The following is an 18,595-nucleotide window of genomic DNA, read 5'->3' as shown; positions in this document are numbered from 1 at the left end:
TTATGACATAGATTTACGATATGTGTGCACTATTCTAACTATAACCCTATCAATGATATAGATTTAACATACTCTAAAATGTTGCAGAATAAAGTGGGCAGGCTATTCTATCTGTACCCCTACCTAATTCTTTTTCTTAATTAAGAATTAATGGCAGTAACCTTTATTTCTTTCCAAGTCAGATGAAAGGGCAGCTGGGATTGCTATAGCTAGTGAAACTTTTGCTATAGCTAGTAAAACTTTTTATTTTCTTATGGCACCTAATGTTCTCTGCAATCAGTAGATTAGATCCTGCACCAGTCTTCTCTGGCACTCTTCTCCCAAACTGTGTGCTCTCAAATGCTTTGTGGACTTCAGACCATTCCTTCAGCAGTGCAAACACTGCCTAAAGCATTTTAGGATCAATACTCACTCTTTCTCTGGATTGAAACCAATAGTCCATCTTCAGGAGGCTATTATAGCCAAGTATATTGACACTATTGTTTCCATTTCCTGGAGCTTAAAACTCTATCTCTAATGCCAGCAAAGCATCTGATACTGATACCAGCCCATCTGCCTTCCTTTCCTTCGTATCAAATTTATGTCCTATGGAAATATCTCAACAAAGAATTCAAACTGTTTTGGGTGTCTGTATGGATATGTGAAGAGCCAGAAACATCCATGTCTGAAGCCAGGCTCATCACACAGCTAGCTTTTAATGTACACTGTTTATCATTCTGGAGGCAATAAACATCCATTGATAGACCCTTTAAGATTTGTTTAGGGTTTTAAAAGCTGTTTAAAATTATGACCCTCCTCCTATTTAATTGCAGCAGATTCCACAGTTTAATTATGTATTGTTTAAATAAATTTTTAAATCCACTATTGATTTCCTGATACTTAGCTTTAGTTCCCCAGTTCTAACAAAGAGAGGAAGGGAGATAGACCTGCTTCTATAGATCTTTTCGATACTGTGTGTGAAATATTTGTTTTTAGATGCATCTTTCCTAATAGAGTATGTGCATCCTGGAAGGGTGCAGTTAGACTGTTGCAGAATAAAGCGGTCAGGCTGTTATCTGGCTTCCTTTCCTTTCAGACTGCAGCCTAAGCAAGGAAGTCAAAGTATAATGATGGTGGCCTTCCATCCTCTTCAGTGCAAGATGGTTTTCTTTTAAGACATCTGGAAAGTGCTGTCCTGACATATATTTCACTAAAAGAAGAAAAGGGGAAATGTTACCCTTGCTAGTTTTATCTACCAGGCTATACTGTGGTATGCCAGACTAGGACTGGAGTGGCTGTGATCTACTCTATAGGAATATCATCTTACTGACCAAATGTTCCATTTGGTAGTCTGCCAATTCTGAGTGCATGACACTGCATTTGGGTGGATGATATAGTATAGAAATATTGTTAATGTACAGTACTGTTCACTTATCTGCCTTACTGAGATAGCCAGATCTTGGTTATGTCCTTTGTTCTAGAAGATTTCAGGATGCACATTATGGTTTCTGAAATAGGAGTGGCTCAGGATTTCATGTCTTCTATTATCATCATACACCTGTCCCAACTTTTATTTGACTCCACACATATAGCAGAACATATGTTAGATTTTGTTTTCTGTAGCTGGAATTGTTTTCATGTTGGCAGAGACAAGTTACTCCCTGCCCAGTTTAGATTGATGGCTGATATAAACTTTTGTTTCATGGACGACCCATTAACAGGGATCAGTCTAGATACTAATGGATGTGAATGGTTTCATGAAAGCATTTGGAGAATTTCTTATATGTCAGGAAATTAATTCCTTGGCTGATTTGTTGAAAGTAGAAATTACCGGCAACTGAACTTATTGCTCTAAGTATCCTCTTTCTTGTCTCAGAACCATATCATTTCTTTGGTTTCCTATGGCGAGAGCTGAGAGTGATGATGAAATAGGATGTCAGTTGGACCATAAATGGAAAAATTCCAGTGACAAATCAGGTTGAGTCTGAATCTGGCCAATCTGAAGACATTTCCTATTTTTCTGCAATAAAAGCACTCAGAATGTTTTCCCACTGCTTCTACTGCATCAGCACAGAACAGGCTTTCCTCCACCAAGGTATTAGTGCAGTGTTTCTCAACCTTGACAATTTTAAGGCATGTTGACTTCAACACCCAGAATTCCACAGCCAGCAATGCTGGCTGTGGAATTCTGGGAGTTGAAGTCCACATGCCTTAAAATTGTCAAGGTTGAGAAACACTGTATTAGTGGAATGGAGCCAGAACAACGAATAATTTGAATAATGATGCCAATGGCATCATTATTGACATGGGCCCAAGTGTTGAGGCAGATCATTAAGTTATACTATTGGCAATCCTTAATCCTATTATTTGGGGTTCTCTTTGGCTTGTGGATAGATGAGGGTTGCCATCTGCTTATTTGACTTCTAACTTTCCTGCTAGATTAAATAGCAATAGCACTTAGACTTATATACCACTTCATAGTGCTTTACAATGCTCTCTAAGTGGTTTTACAAAGTCAGCATATTGCTCCTAACAGTCTGGGTTCTCATTTTGCTGACCTAGGAAAGATGGAAGGCTAAGTCAACCTTGAGCCGGTGAGAATCGAACTGCTGACAATCAGCAGAATTAGCCTGTAATAGTGCATTCTAACCACTGTGCCACCACAGCTCTTCTCCAAATCGAGTAACATGGAAGTTCCCACTGTTTACAGGTACTCCTTGCAAAAGGGTTGTATTCCTCTCTGCCTAAAAGAGACAGTAATCAGATATAGGAGATCTGTGCAGTTATGGGCAATTTCAAACATGCAATTTTTTTAGAAAACGTAAGTGAGAAGGTAGTGACTTTGCAACCCACATTAAAATGATTTTGATTTTCTGAATTTCCACTGAGATATGGTACCAGCTCTGCTTTGGATGCTTTGGTAGATGACAGTGCCAGAAACTGGCAGTGCAGTAAGGAGACCCAGACCCTGTTACTTTTTTGGAACTCTTAACTGCTTGTCATACTATCAGTCATGGTATAATTCTGGAACACCTGAAATCATTGGGTATGCAGGCACTATTTTACAGTGCTTCTAATCCTTTTTACTCAAAGAAGATTCCAGGAGACTGCTATCTGACACATAGGCCATTGTCCCCTGAGGTTTACATTTCATTCTTTGTGGCCTTCCACATCTTCATTAAACCTCTGGATTACCTGGAATTTTAGAAGGGGGACTCTTATCCTGATGATAGTTCGCTATTTTACTCTTTACCATTGAGTTCCAAGTACTCCAGATTCAGTAAGGCACTGGGTGAGAGAGAAATAATAAAATAATTCAGACAAAATGGTTTAATATGAATCTGGACTTGGGGATTATTTTGGACAGAGTTGCATTCGTCTTGAAAGAGAAAGTTCAGCCTTCTCAGTGTTACAAGTTTGCTACCTGTGACCCCTTTTAAGGTGATAACTACCCACACTTTAGTTATATCCTGTTCAAATATGATAATTAGGAAAGTGTTTGGAAGTTGCGTTCAGTGCAAAAAATGGCAGCTTGGCTGCTAACAATGCAAAATACAATGACCATATATGATCCTTGTGCTGCTCAATGCAATTAAAAGTGTTGGTATTGATCTCAATTAAATTTGTCAGATTCATGTCCTGCCTTTCCTTTAGAACCCAAAATCCATAATTTCCCAGGTTTTCCCACACAGACTCAGAGAGGCAGATTTAGCTGAAAAATCCTGTCCTATTATCCAGTAAACAGGCAAGGTTGAGGGGGATATTTGAACTAGAGTCCTTGTCCAGTTCCTTAACCACTGTACCAGAATAACTCTTTTTAAAACTCTGAATTGCTTAGAGCTACCTAAGAGATATTCTCTTCCACTGTAGAACTGGCTGACTAGAAAGGCCCTTTAAAGAAACCTCTGCCCTTAGAACTCTCTCATTCTGACAGGCAGAAAATTATTTTCACTTACTTGCTCCTTCAGAAGTAGTATTCAGTCTTATTTTCTCAGCTTTTGGAAATAAAGACTATAAGACTATTAATTGTCAAATTTCTTAAATAACATTTTAGTGTTTGTTTAAACTAGATTTTAAACTATTTTTACTTTAATCTTCTTTCTTAAATTATGCCTTGAAAGATGGAATAAATATAAACAAAAACATTAATAAAGGTGAATATTGGTAGCTCGGGGTTGACCTGAAGGCTCCTTGGTGCTCTCTGAGCTTGCTTGTTTTCTTGCTTGGGTTTCATTACACAAACTAGGTAACATAATCAGGGCTAATACGGACTGCTGTTTGCTGACAGTTTATATTCTAGTTACCAATAAATAACATTTTATTTTTCTGTAATAATACATTTCTTTAAGAAATTTGTCAGGATTTATACTGCAAGATTTGGAAAAATATGAAAAATAACCATCATAACTATATGATAACCTGGCAAATTCAAATTAGATAATTGTGCTTTAGAAGGTGGACCAGATGAAAATGTTAAAAGAATTAGGTATGTTTGCAGCTTTTACCTTGCTGGAATAGTGGCTTGTTAGGGAATATAATTCTCCAGGAAAAGAAGTTCTCCAGTTCAAGCTTTTCAAGTACTGTATGGTTAAGACACTGTATCTTGCATTGTATCCAAATGCATGTAATTTCACAAGCAAAGCAAATTTCATATCTAACCACAGAGTTTGCACATCCCAACAATTCTTAGAAGTCTCTTTAACAGAAAACTCTCACTTCATGGAATTATGAAGATCCATATATAAAACTGCTTAAACTTCATAGGATCAGTTGTATGGAAAACCATTCGTGAATGCTGATCGTTCTATTTTAAGTATTGCGGTGGTTCCTGCAGCTTTATGTATGCAATGCTTTTCATTGCCAAAATACTTAAAATACTTGATAGTAGGCTAAAAATAGCTACGCTATTTGCTCTGGAAATACTGTTGCCACATATGTTCATCTCTGAAAACTGAATATACCCGATTATAACAGTATCTTCACAAAAATCCTTTTATGAAAAAAGGAAGGATGGCATTAACATTTTAGTAATCACAGTAATTTTAATTTGACATTATTATTGTGCATTTCAGAAGACTGGAAGTTTGAACTCCTGTTTTGTTTTTAGTGCAAGTTAATGAGGGTTAAGCAAGACCATTTTTCAGAAATTCGGCAGAAGAACTTTAACCTAATTCAACAGATGTTAGCACTGAATTGTTTTAATAGCAGTGATCTGCAGATTAAAGGTTTACAGTTACATAACTAAACATGAACAGAATTGCTGTGACATTAGTAAAAAAAAATGTATAACTGCCATTTTAAGCTTTATGTTAGAATATACATTTCATTTTTTAAATTATTATAGTGGCCTGATTCCTTTCTTTCAAAGTACAATTTTAAATATGTTTTAGAGCATCAAAATTCATTAAAGATTTAGATGTACCTGTGATTTTTTTTGACCTAATTGTTAGATTACATGCCTCAAATATGTAAAAACATTCCATTTGTCTTTCTCTTTATAAATTTATCTGAAAGATTGAGGCAGGTCATATGTACTTACTTTGGAATTCATTTCATTGATTACATTATTAAATAAACAGGGACCATGTTAAAATTCCTACAAAGGCTCTTTTTGACATTTTGTTACAGATATTATTCTTCTGAAGAGAGATTCATTTTTGAAACAGTTTACTAAGAGTCACATCCATACAAAACTATACATTTTAGAATAGAAAATGTTAGGCAAAGAACAGAAAAAATAGTAAGTAAAAGAAAATGCAGTCATGAGTAGCAGAAAGGGAAATATAGAGAAATCTGGAGCACATTAATACCATTCACTATCCTCCCACCCACCCTTCTGTCCTTGCAAATAAGCTTTGGTTCTATAAAAAAAAATTTTTGATTCAACATCTGTAGACTAATTCATACATTGCCTCTTGTTTTCCTGAACTTATATCATTCTTTTTTAAAATCTCAAAAATTTACTGAAGCCAAAATGCAAAAATAGTTTTAAAATCTCGTGCTCAGTTTATCTTCATCTTTCTCATCTATAATTTGGATTGATAAAATATGAGTCATATATTCTAAAAAAAAAGAAAGCATTTTTATGCTTTCTTTACCTGCATTGAGAAATACTTCGATAAATGTAGCTCTAGCATGAAATGGGTAATGTGCTGCTTCTCTGACCGTCAATTAAGCTGAGATATAAGTGAAAGATCTTGGGCAGTTAGGCCTGCATTCCAATAATAGACATTTTGCAAAAGATGGATTATGCGGGTTGATTTAAAGATTTGCTGTAAAAATAGAATATCTGCTATGCTCCAAAATATTCACAGCTAACTGGATGCCTGAAGAATTGTAATTTCAATGTCTGCTGAAGATGTAATTGTCCCTTAAATTACTGCATGGAGCTGAACTGACATTTCTAACTTCATAACCTCCATCAAACTCAAATGGAGAGGGTCAGAATTGACAGCATATTAACAAACAGTGCCAAGAAAATGCTGTTTGTGTACCTCCCTTTTTGACAAAGGGATAAAAATATGTGGCGATAATTCTAGGACATGGAATTATATAATAATTGGAAAGTGTTTTCATTAAGTCAAAATTGCCTCATTATCAGAATTTATTTGAAGTACTTGTGGGGAGAAACTTTAGGGAGAGATGTAATTGGTAGAATGAATTCTGTATTGCTTGCTCACATAGTCTTTTGTGGATAAATTTGTGTCATTCCACCTAATGTGACCCCAAATGGTTAGTGCTATATATGGTGAGCTACATTTTATCTTTATTCCTAATATTGCCTGATTAATTAAAAAGAACTAGTATCAAAGTTTATTCATCAGACTATTCAAATGCACAACTGCATTAAAAGGTTATTTTTTTCACATTTTTTTTTGGTGTTTGACTCTGCGGGTGTATTAAAATGCAGTTCAAGAAGTATAGATTCTGTTGTATTTTTGTTCTATACATTATTGCATTAAAGTATTTATTCTTGTTTTATCCAAAGTAAAACCCTGATTGTAGCAACATCAGACTGTGTCACAATATTAGAGACAACTTTGTCAGTTATTAAAGACAGATGATGTCCTGCCAGTCTTACGTCTGTAAGTCCAATTGGGCAATGTGGAAAATTCAAATGTCTTTTTGTTTGGAGAGCTGTTGTAATTTTAATCAGTGACTTGTCAGGAAAATCACTCCAAGCATCATATTGCTGCTTTTAATGACTTCGCCCATGAGAAGACATCTGTAACTGGTTCTCCTCTCACATCTAATTTGACTCATTCTTGTTGTACAATAGCGCTTATCCTGACCCTAGCTGTAATTCTTGCATGAATATGTAAAGTAGCTGTTCAGAAAAGGTGAAGAAAATAAAAACTGAGGTCCAGAGGAAGAAGTGCTAGTGACAGCTTGGGGAAGTAGAGAAATATCCTGTACTTTGAATGATAGATAAGCATATCGAGGGCACCAAACCCTTTGTACCAGGTTGTCACAGAAAAAATAGCACAAGACAATGTGCATGATTTATAATATTTTAGACATAGTTAGTTGATTCATTAGATTTATATTCTCCAGAAACTAAAGATACTGGGGATACATCTTCTTGCATTTTTATCCCAACAGCAGTCCTTTGAGATAGGTTGGACTGAGATAAATTAGAGACATGGACCAATATCACTGTACCATACTGGTTCTCCAGTAATTGCTTACAAACCTTTTGGCATATGATCTTGTTTTGGTTCTGAATGAAAATATTACACCAGGGCTTCATTTACAGGATTATTCAAATCATTCCCTACTTGGTTTCTGAATTATATACATATAACCATTATATTTATTGAATTTCTTCTCTACCTACTCATGCTGAACAAGCCTAAATGTATTAATCAACATCAGATAAGCAAACACTTCAGTCAGAACTATGGAGACCAGCGACTGCTATATATATGGAATATAAGTTAAAACAGATGTTATTTTATAGACAAAATTTGTTCTCTAATCATATTAGACTGCTCGGGGTTCCTTCAAAGTCCCGTGAAGATTAGCATTTAATCCTAACATGTTTTGTTTAGGGGCAGAAAATATAAATCACCATCACAGTAAGTATAGTCTGAAGTCTTTGTGTTCTGTTCTTCCATCTACTGTACCCAATAATTTCACTATTTCCACCGAATCAGGGGCCTTAAATAAATCATAATATATTCATTGCTCAGGATTTTTCCCAATTCCTAAGAACCTTGGTCATCCTTTCTCGAGATTTTGATCAACTTTCTCCTATTTTAGAAGATTTGAGAAATGTAATCAGCTGATGTTTTTACACTTAATTTTTTGCTGAGCAGTATGTTTCCTGGTTGCATACAATGCTGCAAGAATTTAAAACACCATGCATGTATACACATACATATATACTCCATAACTGGATAATATATGTGTGTAATAAGATTTCTCAGTGCATGCAATGTAATGAGATCTACAATCAATCAAATCTTATTTTTTTCTAATTCTGTTTTTCTCCCTTTCAAACTTCTACGGAATGGTCTTTTTCTGAACCCTAGAATATTCTTAATCTTACACTTGTTTATGCTAATTATAGGATATAATTTTGTTTGCTAAAAAAATCCCCACAGAGTAGCCATCACTGTGCCCATTGCCCATAACATCTGTGAAAAAATTCACAATAAACTATTGCATTCAAGTATTTTACAAAGAAAAGAAATGGTTTTTATCTTTGGCTGGTAAATCTTTTCTTTCTTGGAGATAAATTAACATAGTTTCTCTTATCTAGTGATGGATGTTCCATACAATGTTCCATCTCACTGTATTTATAAAATACTGTATAGACTCAAGAAACACATGCTGTAGAAGATAAACAGATGTTCCCAAATGTATGGTCTTAATTTTTCTTACGTGATTTTGGAAGAATGTATTTAGTTAGCTATATTTACATACCTCAGACTGTGTTCTTCTTGATAGATTTATATCCCACTGCCTTTCTTATTTGGCCCCTATTATTTTCCCCCTTCATCCTTATGAACTTAGCTTGGCCTGAGAGAGAATTACTGGTCCAGAATGGTTCAGCAGATTTCCATGGACTTTAACTAGGATCACCCCAGAGCTAGCCCAAAATCTTAATCCCTACTTCATACCTTAGCAGTATGGTTTAGAAAAAAAATAGTAATATAATTCCTTACATTACTAAATAACTGGCATATTTAAACTTAGTTAAGGGAGTATGGTATCCAAGAGCTCATAGAGAATATTTTTAAAAGTTTAGTCATCAGAGTCATTACAGCAGCAAACTAATTCATTTAATCTCTTGTTTTGACATCTCTTTTGGAAGATGTAAAGTAGAAGCATAGTTTTGATTGTCTTTGGATTTATATTTAGAATATAAGATAAGAACTATTAAATGAAAAATAATCTTGTTCTTCAGTCTTTTGTTTAAACAACCCTCTTAATGCAGGATATTTTTTAATCTGTTTTATTATCATTAGATACTATTTTTAAACAATAATCCTGGCTTTACTGTGTACAACTCAAGGTGGAATCCACAATGTGCCCACCTCCTATTTTCCTTTCAGCAACAACCTTGTGAGGTGGGTTGGGCAGAGAAAAAGCCCTTGGCTCAAAACTGTCCATTTGGCTTTCAGGACTACACTTTCCTGGTTTCTACTCTAGTGCCTTAACCTCTGGCTCTCTACTAAATGTCTGCTCAGATTGTGACCTTTGATTAATTTTATGCTTGAAAATTCCTATTCAAGTCCTCTGAACTTTTTGAGCGAAAATAGTGTTTGGAATTTGACTGTCCATAGATTTGATTTCATACACTTCCATATATTGCAAATGCAACATAAATGCATTTAAATAAGTATTTAATTTATAGGTACACATCTACATGTACAAAAGTCCTTTTTGAACTGATGAAACCTGTCAGCTTTAAATCAAATAGCTGAGGTCCTGTATTTCCTTCCTAAAGAAAATATATGCACATTTTTGAAAAGTATTTGGCAATAATTATAGGCTCTGCTACTCAGTTTATGCCAAACTTCAAAGAAATAATCATAGGGTTCTTATAAAAAGGGAGTAAGGGAAAAAGTTTAACTTCTCCTCCCCCCCCTTTTCCATATGTGAAAACAGAAAACATTTTAGATAACTAGATGTAAATAAAAAACTGGATAAATTTGGGAAAGATAGATGCAAGTACTTTTCTTCAGGGTAATATTAAATTGATTTGTGATTAGGAAGGAAAGGTTATAACTTACAGTTTGGCTTTTGCAATGAAAAACTAAGATGTTTGATAAAGAATTGGGAAAATTTGAATTGAAAATATAGTGAAGGAAAGGCCCCAACAATGATGTGGATGAAATTATTTTTGACATTTTGAATATTAATTTTGGTTTAGAGAAATATGTCCATTCAACCAATTATGCTTTATTTAATAATGTGCTCAAACAAGCCATAGTTTAATAGGATTTGTGAAGTGAAGCTTAGTCTATAACTGTTCACAAAGCTTCAGGAAGCTCAGTATTAGTTTTGATTTCTTTTGAAAGAGTTTCACTTTGTATTAAGAACCGCTGCATCTCTCCTTATCTGACTTGTGATATATCTATATCAGATGGATTCTAAAAGATTTTTATCTATTTAAATTAATATATTTTAAAGCATTTATTTAGATTGCAGAGAAATTAAGGAACAATATTATAGATACTTAGCTGTAGCTACTTACATGTAGTCACTACAGTACTACCTAAACCTCTTTATGTAAAGACCATATCTAAGGGATTTTATTCATACCATATAATAATTCTATGAGGATTTAAAGAAAGCCTCTTCAAATTCATTGAAATGGCTGTCTTCATGTGCTGTTGTTAAGTGTCTATTAACTTTTGTCTTTTGTAGATATTTTCTATTGTGTTATTGAGAACTACATGAATTTTTAAGTATTGCCTTTCCTGGACATAATTCAAAGAAAAAAACATGCTGATATATATATACCAAAACTAAGTCTGCTATGGTTTGAAATCTAAGTAGCAATGAGGCTCCATTTAACTTGGAAGATATGTTAAATCTTTCTTGATAGTGATTCAAAATCTTTAGACTTTAAATTTAGACTTTAAACCTAAATGAGACATGAAATCTGTAAGCTCAACTATGTCAAACAGTGTGATAACACTTGTTCTTTTTGGTTACCATTTTAGTGCTGTTGAATTTTTTTTTTTTTTTGACCTAAAAAGTGTGGCATAATTATGTATCCAAATTCTTTCCCATCTCTCTCTCTCTCTCTCTCTCTCTCTCTCTCTCTCTCTCTCTCTCTCTCTCTCTCTCTCTCTCTCTGTGTGTGTGTGTGTGTGTATGAGAGAAAAAGAGATTATTATTTCTAGTTATTATCTTTGACTCAAGTTTTTCTTGTGAAGAAAACAATTTAATGTAGAACAAAGGTAGACAGTTCTTCAGATGTTTTGAATTATAGCTTGCTGTATCTCCTGACATTGGCATGCTGGCTGGGTTGATAGCAATTGAAGCTGGAAGCATGTGCTGTGTTCCAGGTTTTTCTATGTCTGGTACAGATTTAAAACCAAAATAAAAACAGTGCCATCTATCATAAAAGGAATGTGTTGTCTGCAACATTATTTTTAAAATAAAATACCCATAGTTCTCAAAGTAAATCCTAATCTTTTTTGTGTTTTTTTTAAACCTCTTTCTTTGCATTAATCTACTTGTTGGTTTTTGCTGTCTGTCTCTTGTCCAACTCAACTCACATTATTCACAACATCATGTTATCATTAAGCATTCCCCTCCTCCGCTCTTTCTTCTTTGGTATTTCTGTGTGGCATGAACTTTGACTAGTTATAGCTTTGCCTTATTTTTTTCTTTGTAGGTTCAGTTTATTTATCTGAGTCATAGTCCTGTAATTGTTTTTATTCATTTTCTAATCAGTACTTGGGTTTTCTTTATCAGCTCAATGAAACTTTGAAATTAAAAAAAAAATGAACTGGTGAAGGACCAGCTATTAAGTGGCATCAACACAACACTTTTAATATTTAATATAGTAAGCATAAAATGATTACTATTTAATAATTAACTTTGTTTTCCTTCTTTTTACATATACTTTTATGACATGCCTGCTACTGAAATGTGGATGTGTTACAATGATCTGATAATGGTGGCCATATGGGAAAATTGTGGTAAGTTCTGAAAATATTGTGGAATAAGAATATTGCATGAAGTTAAGAGGACAGTTGATAAAATAAATGTCTACTTAATAATGAACATTATTTTTAAAAATTTTCTATTAGCTATAATCACCATTGGCCTGTAATAAGGAGGCCACACATTGAATATATATTTTGTAAAATAACTGAATGTGCATCTGAAATGGAAAGTAGCCATATAGTGTATTGTTTTTTGGAATATTGTGTATTTTGAATATTGTGTATGTTGATATTCAATAGATATGAATATGTATTCTATCAATGTACTTATGCAATTAATGTCATATTAATGTTTTTAAATATCAGATACATTAATTTAGCAATATGTTGTGGTCACAAAAATATTTCAAAATCTATTATTGGCAATGTTTCTCATCATGACTAGCATACAAATATGGGAATCCATTTCCAAATGTATTCCAATAATATATCCATATCCAATTAGAAAGTTACCGTTTTCTTTATTCACCTCCCCCACTTCTTGAAAAATATTTATGACTGAAGAGATATTTTGCTCCATGTTATACATGGATTGATTTGAGATCAAAGTACTATCTAAACAGAAGATGCTTCTTATATGTAGTTCTAAGCACTTGTTTTAATATGGTTAAGTATATTTGACTTTTTGGTGTGTAATTTAAAATTTTATTGGCATTTTTTTCAATAGCATAAACATACCGAAAAAAATGTTCCTGTTCTGTGAAATGTTCAACCAGATGTTGCCATATAATGTTTTATATACTTTTTATGTGATGATGACGCATTATAAAATACAAATATATGTAGAGTGGTGTGTTCTTCCATAATCTAGTTGTTTTTCTGAGTGTTATTTAATTTATAGGTAAAAATAGGACATTGTGGATTTGAAGCTTAATGGATTTGAAGCTTAATGGCGCTCACCTATCCTGGTGATTGAGATATGATTCCAAACTTCTTTGGGATGAAATCCAAGCCTCTGGAATGACTGAAAGTATTATCAGTGACTAAACAATATGATCCTGGAAGCTAATATTCTCTCTGACTGTTATTCAGGGATGGTTTTTTCTATTTTTATGATACACAATTCTAAATGACTTTGCTGAATAATAGAAACTAGCTAATTTCACATTTGAGTACCAATGAAATCTGCTTTAAATTCTTTTTTGAAGTTAAAGAAAATTTGATCAGTTTGAGAGACTGATAACTCCTGATCTCAGGAAGATACATCTGGCATGTGACTTAATGTGAATTCATTTAAGCAATATTTATTTTTGGTGCAGCTAACAGGGGTATGTTTTATGTCTGATAATTATAAAGTTCAATAGTGAAATTGAAAAAAAGGTTAACTATAATAAGCAATGCATCCAGTGGAAATATGATAAGAGAAGTTATGCAATAGAAATGGGACAATGAAATATCATTTCAGAGCACCTGGAAGTCCTAATTTATTTATTTTATGATCCAAATCCTATATGATATAGGTCCTGAAATAGCTTGACAAAGAAACAAGTGATTTGCACCATCACTAAAACATATCTGTGTTTTGTGCTTCATTTCATTTTGAAAAGAAAACCTTGGTAGATTAAGAAATTAATTTCAGGATCAATTGTTTTCTTCTTCCATCACAAAAAAACCTTCCAATAGTAAAGTAAATTGTTACTAAGGAATATTTTTTTACTGAGGATACTTGAATCAGTGCAGTAGGATGAGAATATATTACAATTTGAAAAAATCAAACTAGGAATCCATATCATTGTCTTATTATGGTACTCTTTTTATTTTTTAAAAAAATCAGGCTGTATTAGTTGTGTTTGTAGTACAAAACAACTGATAATTAAATAGAGAGAAAAGGAAAAAGCTTAGAATGTATAAAAGAAAATAAATTGTAAAAATTTACTAATTTTTCAGCTACTAACAACCTGATTTCATACAAAGTTTGCCTGGATTGTTAGGTAATCGGGTGCAGTGATTAACTTGGCAGCTGAGGTTGATTACTTAACCATTAAGTTCAAAACAGCATGTCTGGTCAATGACTGAAGAAATTTTTTTCTGTATGGCTAGATGCTGATTAAGCTAAACAATCTCACCTGAGCATTAATTAAAATGCGTCCTGACTTCAAGAGAGATCTGTTTCTCATTTGCTTGGCAATAGAAGCTGGGTTACCTTAATTGCTTATCAACTATTAGGTCAAATATCTAAAGTATTTTGGTCATCTCCTAGCTACATACAAAGCTTCTTGCCTGAGAGGTTAGTTAGAAGCTTATAAGAAGTCAGTGAGAGGTACAGCTCTTCATTTTCTAATCTAGACCAAGAAAGCTGCAGTTTATAGATGGAATTAAACTAAGAGAGATGCCATGTGCCACATTAATGTTGATAGTAAATATGCTATTGAAAAAAAGAGAAACATGTAGAGATCTTCTGGTGATAGATAGCTCACAAATGTACTATAAAATGAATGATTTGGGCTTGGATTTGTTATCTAAGATGCTATACAGGTTAATACACTGAAAGTCACTCACTTCTTGAATACGTATTTAACTCCCTTCAAAACGTTTTGAAAGTGCTGTTGTTCCTCTGGATTTGGGACATAAAAGATTCTGGTTTTGTAGTGTCCTCATTTATCAGATTTGTTTGGGTTAGTACCTCAATAGAAGTACACTAGAGAAGAAGTTATCAGTTACTATACTTTTAGAACTTGTGAGACTTTTATATGTATCAGCAACAGAAATGCCTAATGCTCACATAGTGATACAGTCAAAATATTATATTATATTTTTAGGAAAAAAGGTTTTGCCCTGTACTGTCTTATCGTATCCACTGAACGGTACTCATCGTTCCTTTAAAAGTTCATTTATACCGTAGTATGTAACACTGTGGCAGAATTTTAGTTGGGCAAAAGTATTCTTGATTAGAAAGTCTTGATTAGTAAATTTTGCATGGGAAGAAAAGGTCATAAAATTTTGTTGTTGTTGTTTTTAAAAAAATCCATTTATAAATTTTGTAAGTTATTGGAGTACAATTAATGCTTGACATTATTTGTGATGATGGTAGAAAATTGGACAAATATTCATGGAAATATTTTTTTTTTTTACTTGTATCCTTTTCTATGAAATTGACAACAAATTCTATCTGGGATAACAGTAACAAGCACAACAAACTGTGATGCATACATCAGTCCATCGTACATTTTGGTTGGATTTTCAATTTCCCGATTGCAGCAAAATCTGGAACAGTAGTTGTTTTTTTAATTACAGAAAATAAGGTCAGCAATCAACGCTTTGACATAGTTAAATTAGTTGAAACATAGAACTGTGATTGATAAAAAGTTAGCGATAGGCATTCAAGCAAAGATGTTTTAATATTACTCATTAGTCCTTTTTGGTGTTCTGTACTATGTGGGTCTGTTTCAGCTTTTCTCATCTTAACATCTTGGGAACTAATGGAATCTTACTATTGATAGATTTTAAGATTAACACATGAAATGAACTGAAACCTAAAAACAACTGCCTGACATGTTAGTCAGAGCCTGATGGAATAACAACTGAATTGTTGCTGTTTTAAAGTATCTATTTTATCTAAAATAAGTCCCATTACATGGATTCACTATGTAACTTTAGAATTTACTTTACTCTTGTAATAGTTTATTCCAACTTATCTTTTTCCAATTTAATGATCTGATTACTGATTTAGCCTTCCTAAATGAGATTTTGGCCCTTCATCCACCACTTCATTTGATGACTTTTTCCATTATCCCATCTGTTTGCAGGTGCTCATTGGCCACATTTCCTGAGCTTGACTTGTGCTCCCTAGTTCCTAGCCATTGACCCAAGTTAAGAAAATGTCAATAGCCAAGGACCAGTAATTCTTGTCTTTAATGAGGAAGAGGGATTTTTACATTTTGTTTTTTGTTTCTTATAAGGAAGTAATATGCAAATGTCTGTTCAAAGTTGCTTGCTCTGAAATAATATTTAAGTTGCATTTTCTTGCCTGTTAGCCCGAAACATAAGATGTAGCAAACAAATTGTGCTGAAAAATTATTTTTGTATTTTTTTTTATATCTGTGGAGATCAATTGTTCCTTCAAGTTCTTTTTTGTATTTAAACCATAGTTGTTCATTTCAAGTTGTTGAAGGGATAATACTGCTGATGAATAAGTATTTAGTCTGCCACATAAAAGATTAGCTTTAAAGAAAATGAAGCAAAGAAAATTACAGTGGCAAAGGTTTCTAAATTACACTTGCACAGGGAGATGTTCATGATAAGGAAGTAGTTAAATAGTTCCATTTGGAAAGAAACTGCAAGCTGTGGCCTACACTTTATGTGTCAGCATAATGAGGAAACAATTGATTCATAAGGTTAGTGGAGCATTGTAGGTGCTAGCAAAATAGAAAATTATATTGATGGCCACAGCATTTGAAGATTTCCAATTGGAATGTATGAAGAGTATATGGTAAAGCATATAAATTAATGAAGGAAGGGAAAGAACAAAAATGGATACATTGTGTATTAGTGAAACTGAAAAAAAAGGAAAGGCTCTGATCTGAAAGTTTTCTGCTATGGTCTAATAGAGGGGAATTCATGATTTTTTTTTTACAACCCTGTAATCTCTTGCTTCAGGATGGAATTAGGATGACTGAAGGGAGCTGAGCATTTACTGTCCAGATGCCCTTCCTGATGACTACATGGAGTTCACAGCAAATATTTTCTTTCTGATAGAGATGTGGAAATAAAAATGTAGATTTAATTAAAAAATGAAATATAATAAAATGTGTAAATTGGAATATTCTATATAATTGTGAGTGTATAAAAATAAAAATTCATATGTAGATGATAATTGCATACTCTCCAATGAATGGTAGTAATAAAAATAAATAGAGAAAGAACCAAGACTACTAGAGAAGTGTGTGGAATTACACTAATGGGAAACATGAAAATCAGTTGCCTGACAGAATGGTATATTCTATATAGAGAGAGCAATTAAATCAACTTTCCTATACGTAGAAAAGGGCTGGATAAGAAGAGTTCAGCAAAGGTAATAAAATTAAGCATAAAAATGATTCAGTGATTTGGAATGAAACTGATATAAATGAATGTTCCAAGAACTATTCTAGAGATTTGGATGAGAAGGATAGTAATATATCAAAGGGTGGAATTGAAAAAAGTTATACGTGTCAAGAACAATTATGAAAAGGAATTTATAAAGCTGTTAAAACGTTGAAAAATGGTAATGTTGAAGATATAGATCAGCGGTTCCCAACCTTTGTGGTGTGGAGGCCCAGCTGGGAGGGGGGACACGTGAGTGGTGGACTGACACAATCGTGTGCACACACAACCCTTGCACAAATGGTGGGCCAGCACACATGTGTGTAGCTCAATTTGTGTAAACGGTGAGCCGGCGTGCATGTGCCTGTGCCCGCTGGCCATCCCTTGTGCAAATTGATAGCAGTGTTCCAATAACTCAGGGATTGCCACAAAGAAGAGGGAGTCAAGCTATTCTCCAAAGCACCTGAGGGCAGGACAAGAAGCAATGGATGGAAACTAATCAAAGAGAGAAGCAACCTAGAACTAAGGAGAAATTTCCTGACAGTTAGAGCAATTAATCAGTGGAAGAACCTGCCTCAAGAAGTTGTAAATGTTCCAACACTGGAAGTTTTTAAGAAGAGACTGGACAGCCATTTGTCTGAAATGGTATAGGGCACAGGTTGGCAACTCATGGTTCTGGAGCCGCATGTGGCTCTTTGAGCCTTCTCCTGCGACTCCCAGCCTCCCCGTGCCCCCCTCCTCTGTGTGTGTGTAAAAAATAGAGTGGCCTCATGCTGTTCTCGGACAAGCTGACAAGCTTATTGGGTGGGGCTCCTGCCTTTGCTGCGTCTTAGCAGGAAGCAGGAAGCAGCAGAAAGCAGCAGCTCTCTCTCTCTCTCCCCTCTCTTTCTCTCACTGAGTGGGGGAAGAGGACTGGCAGACCAAGGGCAGGAGAGAGCCAGCCCAATAAGAATGTGTGTCAGCTTGTCGGAGAACAGCGTGAAGCCATCTTGCCAGGTGAGCAGAAGATCAGAGAGAGAGAGAGGGAGAGAAAGAGAGAGAACTCATGCACATCAGCCTCTATTTCTTTTTAATTAAACTCTTCAATCAAGCTCCCACCCTCACATGCACACATTTTGTGGCTCCCAGTGTTTTCTTTTCTCTGGGAAATGGGTCCGAGTGTTTAAGGTTGCCGACCCCTGGTATAGGGTTTCTTGCCTGGACAGGGGGTAGGGCTAGAGGACCTCTATTGTTGTTGTTGTTATTATTATTGTTGTTGTTGTTGTTGTTATTATTATTATGTTGAGCTCTGGCCAGGCACTCATGCAGCCCAAATTCAAATAGGCCACGGCCTGGTAGTGAGTCACAGTCCGGGACTTGGGGACTCCTGATATAACTGTATAACTATAAAAAGGATAAAATAT

At 34.3% G+C, this 18,595-nt stretch overlaps 1 protein-coding gene across 2 annotated transcripts in view; it reads left to right on the top strand.

Moving 5' to 3' along the window:
• EPB41L3 (erythrocyte membrane protein band 4.1 like 3) overlaps positions 1-18,595 on the top strand; it is a 125,856-nt gene that overhangs the window by 4,537 nt on the left and 102,724 nt on the right. Inside the window, exon 1 of one of the 2 annotated variants that reach the window (XM_039339131.1) lies at positions 11,589-12,143. The exons of the other annotated variant lie outside the window; for it this stretch is intronic. The gene's annotated coding sequence lies outside the window, so the exon portion shown is untranslated. Of the gene's footprint in view, positions 1-11,588; positions 12,144-18,595 lie in introns of those variants that run through there. 2 annotated transcript variants of the gene reach the window in all.

This window comes from Crotalus tigris, unplaced genomic scaffold, assembly GCF_016545835.1.
Source record: "Crotalus tigris isolate CLP2741 ecotype Arizona unplaced genomic scaffold, ASM1654583v1 scf7180000017731.4096049, whole genome shotgun sequence".
NCBI lineage: Eukaryota > Metazoa > Chordata > Lepidosauria > Squamata > Viperidae > Crotalus > Crotalus tigris.
The sequence above is the reverse complement of the archived record's forward strand: the minus strand, read 5'-3'. Positions and strand labels throughout refer to the sequence as shown.